The following is a 7421-nucleotide window of genomic DNA, read 5'->3' as shown; positions in this document are numbered from 1 at the left end:
GGGTTCAGGCTGAGTGTCAGAATGTGCGTTAATGTCTTCGTTGTGCCTCCACAAGTGGATGTGGCTTCGGTGGACGTGGAAAATTCTAAACTGGGGATTTGCGCAGCTCCATTGGGCACGGTTTCCTTCTGTAGGGCAGGCAGAGTCCCCTGGTGTGTTTCTGGAGTCCCCAGTCTGGATGGCTTTTGTGCCAGGACATTGGGGACCAAAGTCTGAAAATCCAAGCTAGGGTTAGGATTAAGGCCTAGGGGCATGGCAGGACTAATCTGCTGGCTCTGGGGGAGCTAGCCAGGGGGCTACATTGAAAATTGGGATCAGGCTGAAGGTCACAATGTGGGTTCTGTCCAGGGTGGCCTTCGATAGTGAGGGTGGCCTCAGAGGCCATGACGGTTTCTCCTACTCTGAGGGATTTACAGAGTTCCAAATAGCAATTTTTCCTTGAGGAGCAGCAGGAGTTCTGGTTTGTGGCTCAGGGGTCCCCCATATGGAGGGATTTGACACCAGGCCTCATGGGATAGATGCTTAAAAACCCAGGAAGGGTTAGGATTAGGGTCATGGGGCATGGGGGGCCAGATCTGCTGCCTGTGGGGCGAGCTACCCTGGGGACTCAGGTGAGGGCAGGCTCAGGCTGAGTGTCAGAATGCACATTAATGTCCACTGCAGGCCTCAGAATGTTGGGGTGGCCTTGGGGGCAGTGCAGGTTTCTCCTAATATTGGGGTTTTGTTCAGCTACATAGAGCATGGTTTCCTTCTGGAGGGCATGCACAGTCCTGTGGTGTGGCTTCAGAGTCCCCAGTCTGGAGGAACTGTGGGCCAGGACTCTGGGGACTGAATTTGAAAACCGAAGCTACGGTTAGGGATAGGGCCTATGTCATGGCAGGTTCGATCTGCAGATGTCGAGGCGAGTTCCCTGTAATCTGAAGTTAGGGCAGCCTTCAGCCGGTCACTCAGGCTGGAGTTTGTTTCCACGAGGGCTGCCAAATGTGCGGGTGACCTCACTGGGCCATGAGGGTTTATCTTGTGCTGGGGATTTTTTGCAGCTCCAAATAGCAAGGTTTCATTCTGGGGCACAGAATGAAACCTGTTTTGTGTTCATTCTGTTTTGTGCCTCAGTGATCCCCCATATGGAGCGATTTGAGACCAGGCCTCTGGGTGTGCATGCCTGAAAACCCAACCTAGGGTTAGGATTAGAGCCTGAGGACATGGCAGGACCAATCTGCTTGCTGTGGGATGAGCTACCCAGGGGGCTGAGTTGAAAACGGTGCTCAGGCTGAGGGTCACAAAGTGGGTTTTTGTCCAGGGCTGCCTCCAAAGGTGGGGGTGGACTCAGGGGCAATGCAGGTTTGTGTCCATGAGGCCTGCTGAATGTGGGTGTGGCCTCAGGGGCCTATGAAGGTTTATCCTGTTCTGGGGGTTTTGCACAGCTCCAGATAACAAGGTTTCATTCTGAGGGACATGAGGAGTCCTGTATTGTGGCTCAGGGGTTTCCATATGGAGGGATTTGAGATCAGGCCTCTGATTATGGTTGCCTGAAAACCCAAGCTAGTGTTAGAATTAGGGCCTTGAAGCATGGAAGGACTAATCTGCTGGCTCTGAGGTGAACTACCCAGAGGGCTGAGTTGAAAACAGGGCTCAGGCTGAGGGTCACAATGTGTATTTGTGTCAGGGCTTTCTCTAGTAGTGGAGGTGGCCTCAGGGGCAAGGCAGGTTTCTCCTACTCTGAGGGTTTCATACACCTCCAAATAACAAGGTTTCCTTGTTGGGGTCAGGAGGAGTTCTGTATTGTGGCTCAGGGATCCCCCATATGGAGGGATTAGACACTAGGTCTCTGGGGACAGATGCCTGAAAATCCAAGCTAGGGTCAGGATTAGGGCCCAGGGGCATGGTGAGCCAGTTCTGCTGGCTCTGGGGCAAGCTACCCTGGGGGCTCCGGTGAGCGTGGGCTCAGGCTGAGTATCAAAATGTTCATTAGTGTCCACAGTGGGCCTCGAATTTAGGGGTAGCCTCGCGGGTCATACAAAATTCTCCTAATCTGGGGTGTTTGAGCAGCTCCATAGGGCAGTTTCCTTCTGTAAGGCTGGCAGAATCCTGTGTTGTGGCTCTGGAGTCCGCAGTCTAGAGGGCTTGTTGGTCAGGACTCTGGGGACCAAAGCCTGAAAACCCAAGCTAGGGTTAGGGACAGAGCTAGTGCATGGCAGGACCGATCTGCAGACAGAGGTGGGCTCTCCAGGATCTGAAGTTAGAGCGGGTATCAGTCTGTGGCTTAGGCTGGAGTTTGTGTCCTTGAGGGCCGCCTAATGTGGGGGTGGCTTCAGGGGACCATGAAGGTTCTTCTGGCTCTGGTTGTTTTGTGCAGTTCCAAATAGCAAGGTTTCATTCTGGGGGGCAGGAGGAGCCCTGTTTTGTGGCTCAGGGTAGTGCCACATGGATGGATTCAAGACCAGGTCTCTGGTTATGGATGCCAGAAAACCCAACCTAGGATTTGGCTTAGGGCCTAGGGGCATCGCATCCCAATCTCTAGTTCTGGGCCAAGCTACCCAGGGGCCCGAGTTGAAAATGGGCTCAGGCTGAGGGTCTCAAAGTGGGTTTGTGTCCAGGATAGCCTCCAATAGTGGATTGGCCTCAGGGGCCATGGAGGTTCTCTTACTCTGAGGGTTTTACACAGTTCCAAATAGCAAGGTTTCCTTCTGGAGAGCAGCAGGAGTTCTGGTTTGTGGCTCAGGGCTCCTCCATATGGAGGGATTTGACACCAGGCCTCTGGGGATGGATGCCTGAAAACCCAAGATAGGGTTTGGAATAGGGCCTAGGGGCATGGCAGGCCAGATCTGCTGGCTGTGGGGCGAGATACCCTGGGATCTGAGATGGGGGTGGCTTCAGGCTTGAGTGTCAGAATGTGCATTAGTGTCCACAGCATGCCTCCAAATGAGGTGGCCTCAGGGGCAAGGCAGGTTTCTCCTGATCTGGGAGTTTTGTGTAGCTCTGTAGGGCATGGTTTCCTGATGGAGGGCGGGCAGAGTCCTGTGGTGTGTCTCCGGAATCCCCAATCTGGAGGGCTACTGGGCCAGGACTCTGGGGACAGAAGTCTGAAAACTCAAGCTGGGTTTGGGATAGGGTCTAGGGGCATGAGAGGACCAATCTGCAGGCTTTGGTGCGAGCTACCCAGGGAGCTTAGGTGAAAACAGGATTCAGGCTGAGTGAGGGTCACAACACTGGTTTGGGTACAGGTGTGCCTTCAAAAGTGGGGGTGGCCTCAGGGGTAAGGCAGGTTTTTCCTACTCTGAGGGCTTCACAAATGTCCACATAGCAAGGTGTCCTTCTTGGGCTCAGGAGCCATTCTTTATTGTGGCTCAGGGGTCCCGCATATGGAGGGATTAGAATCCAGGCCTTTGGAGAAGGATGCCTGAAAACCCAAGCTAGGGTTAAGATTAGGGCCAAGAGGCACATCAGGTCCTTTCTGCTGAGTGTGGAATGAGCTACCTGGGTGGCTGAGTGAAGGGCCCTGCTCAGGCTGAGTGTCAGAATGTGCATTAGGGTCCACAGTGGGCACCCAAAGTGGTGGTGACCTCGGGGCCTGTGGAGGTTTCTCCTAATCTGGGGTCTTGTGCAGCTCCATAGGACATGGTTTCCTTCTGGAGGGCAAGGAGAGGCCTGTGATGTGGCTCCAGGCTCCAGAGTCCCCAGTTTGGAGCCCTTGTGGGTCAGGACTCTGCAGACCGAAATCTGAGATCCCACGCTAGGGTTAGGGATAGGGCCTAGGGCATTGCAGGCCTGATCTGCAGATGCTGAGGTGAGCTCCCTGGGATCTGAAATTAGGGCGGCTGTCAGTCTGTGGCTCAGGCTGGAGTTTGTGTCCATGAGGGCTGCCGAATGTGGGGGTGGCCTCAGGAGGCCATAAAGGTTTTTCCCACTCTAGAGGTTTTGCACAGATCCAAAAAGCAGAGTTTCTTTCTGGGGGACAGGAGGAGTCCTGTTTTGTGGCTCAGGGATCCCCCATATGGAGGGATTCGAGACCAGGCCTCTGGTTATGGATGTCTGAAAACCCAAGCTAGGGTTAAGATTAGGGCCTAGGGGCATGCAGACCTGGTCTGCTGGCATTGGGGCAAGCTACACAGGGGGCTGAGTTGAAAATAGGTCTCAGGCTAAGGGGTCACAATGTGGGTTTGTGGCCAGGGCGGTCTCTGATAGTTGGGGGGCCTCAGGGGCCATGGAGGTTTCTCCTACTATGAGGGTTTTACACAGTTCCAAATAGCAAGGTTTCCTTCTGGAGAGCAGCAGGGGTTTTGGTTTGTGGCTCAGATGTCCCTCATATGGAGGGATTTGACACCAGGCCTCTGGGGATGGATGCCTGAAAACCCAAACTAGGGCTAGGTGTAGGGCCTAGGGGCATGGTGGGCCAGGTCCGCTGGCTCTGGGTGAGCTAACCTGGGGCTCAAGTGAGGATGGGCTCAGGCTGTGTATCAGAAAGTGCATTAATACCCACGATGGGCCTCCAAAAGTAGGGGTCGCCTGGGCCATGCCAAATTCTAATCTGAGGGTTTTGTGCAGCTGCATAGAGCACGGTTTCCTTCTTCAGGGAAGGCAGAGTCCTAAGGAGTGACTCCAGACTCCCTGATCTGGAGGGCTTGTGGAGCAGGAATCAGTGGACTGAAGTCTGAAATCCCACGCTCAGGTTAGGGTTAGGATTTAGGGCTTGGCAGGCCCCATTTGTAGATGTTGAGGTGAGCTCCTCCCGGTCTGAAGTTAGGGCAGGTGTCAGTCTGTGTCTCAGGCTGGAGTTTGTGTCCATGAGGCTGCAGAACGTGGGGGTAGCCTCAGGGGGCCATGAAGGTTTCTCCCACTCTAAGGGGTTTTGCATATCTCCAAATAGCAAGGTTTCATTCTGGGGGACTGGAGTTGTTTGCTTTTGTGGCTCAGAGACTTCTCCTGTCCCCCAGAATGAAATCTTTTTATATGTAGCTGCTGAAAACTTCCAGAGTGGTAGAAATCTTCATGGTCCAGGGAGGATGAATCGAAACTCAGGGGAGCTCATGGACACAAACTCCAGCCTGAGCCACAGACTGAAACCAGCCCTGAATTCATATCCCGGGAGCTCGCCTCATCATCTGCAGGTTGGGCCTGCCATGCCCTAAGCTTTATCCCTAACCCTAGCTTGGATTTTCAGACTCAGGTCCCCAGTGACCTGGTGTTAAGTCCCTCCATATGGGGGACCCCTGAGCCACAAAATAGGACTCCTCATGTACTCCCAGAATGAAACCTTGCTATTTGGGCTACACAAAACCCCCAGAGCAGAAAAAACCTTCATGGCCCCCTGAGGCCGCCCCCACATTTGGCAGCTGTCATGGACAGCTTGTGGCCCACAAGCCCTCCAGACTGGGGACTCTGGCCTATGGAGCTACACAAACCCCAGATTAGGAGAACTCTGCAAAGCCCCTAGAGGCCACGCCCACGTTCGAACCCAAGCCATGGACTCTAATGCACATTCTGACACTCAGCCTGAGCCCCACCTTCCATTCAGCCACCCAGATAGTTCATCTCACAGCCAGGAAATAAGGCCGCTATGTCCCTAGGCCCTAATCCTAACCCTAGCTTGGGTTTTCAGGCATCTGTCACCTGAAGCCTGGTATTGAATCCCTCCATATGGGGAACCCCTGAGTCACAAAACAGAACTATTCCTGTCCCTCCAACCCTACCCCCCCGATGGAGACCTTGCTATTTGGAGCTGTGTGAAACTTTCAGGGTAGGAGAAACCTGCATGGCCCCTGAGGCCACCCTCACTTTCAGAGGCTGCACTGGACATAAACCCACATTGTGACCCTCAGCCTGGGTCCTGTTTTCAACTCATCCCCCTGGGTAGCTTGCCCTGGAGTCAGCAGATTGGTCCTGCCATGCCCCTAGGCCCTAATCCTAACCTTAGGTTGGGTTTTCAGGCATCCATATCCAGAGGCCTGGTTTCAAATCCCTCCATATGGGGGACTCCTAACCCACAATTCAGGAATCTTCCTTTCTCCCAGAATGAAACCTTGTTATTTGGAGCTGCATAAACCACTAGGGTGAGAAAAACACTCATGGCCCCAAGGCCACCCTCACATTTGGCAGCCCTCAAGGACACAAAGTCCAGCCTGAGCCACAACTGATACCCATCCTAACTTCAGATCCTGGGAGCTTGCCTCAGCATCTGCAGATCAGGCCTGCCATGCCCTAGGTCCTATCCCTGTCCCTAGCTTGGGTTTTGAGACTTCGATCCCCAGAGTCTTGGCCAACAAGCCCTCATTGGGGATGCTGGAGTCACACCACAGGACTCTGCCTGCCCTCCAGAGGGAAACCAGGTCCTATAGGGCTACACAAAACCCCCGGTTAGGAGAACTCTGCACAACCCCCGAGGCCACCCCGACATACAGATGGCTGCCATGGACACTAATGCACATTCTGATACTCAGCCTGAGCCCCACCCTTCACCTAGCCACTCTAGGTAGCTCATTCCACAGTCAGCAGATAGGGCCTAGTTGCGTGGCAGGCCCTAACCCAGCCCCTACCTTGGGTTTTCAGAAATCTGTCCCCAGAGGCCTGGTGTCGAATCTCTCCATATGGGGGACCCCTGAGCCTCTAACCAGAACTCCTGCTGCTCCCCAGGAGGAAACCTTGCTATTTGGAACTGTGTACAACCCTCAGAGTAGAAGAAAACCTCTATGGCCCCCGAGGCCACCCCCACTATCGAAGTTCGCCCTGGACACAAACCTGCATTGTGACACTCAGCCTGAACCACATTTTCCACTCAGCCCCCTGGGTAGCTCAAAGCAGAGCCAGCAGATTGGGCCTGCCATGCACCTAGGCCCTGACCCTAAACCTAGGTTGAGTTTTCAGGCATCTATAGCCAGAGGCCTCGTCTTGAATCCCTCCATACAGGTGACCTATGAGCCACAAAACAGAACTCCATCTGTCCCCCAGAATAAAGCTGTCCTACTTTGGGCCAAGCAAAACCCCCAGAGTGGGAAAAACCTTCATGGCCCCCTGAGACCACCCCCACATTTGGCAGCCCTCATGGACACATGTGGCCTGAGCCACAGACTGACACCTGCCCTAACTTCAGATCCCAGGGAGCTCCCTCAGCCACTGCAGATCGATCCTCCATGCCCTAGGCTCTATCCTTTAACCTTGCTGGGTTTTCAGACTTATGTACCCAGATTCCCTGCCCATAAGCCCTCCAGACTGGGGACTCAGGAGCCACACCACAGACTTCTGCCTGCCCTCCAGAAGGAAAGTGTGCAGTATAGATCTGCATAAAACCCTAGATTAGGAGAAACATGCACGGCCTCTACGGCCACCGCCACCTTCAGACACCATCCCTGAACACTAATGCACATTCTGATACTCAGCCTGAGCATGGCCCTCCACTCAGCTACCCAGGTAGCTTGTCCCACAGC

Source organism: Neovison vison, chromosome 1, assembly GCF_020171115.1.
Source record: "Neovison vison isolate M4711 chromosome 1, ASM_NN_V1, whole genome shotgun sequence".
In the NCBI taxonomy this organism is placed as follows: domain Eukaryota; kingdom Metazoa; phylum Chordata; class Mammalia; order Carnivora; family Mustelidae; genus Neogale; species Neogale vison.
The sequence above is the reverse complement of the archived record's forward strand: the minus strand, read 5'-3'. Positions refer to the sequence as shown.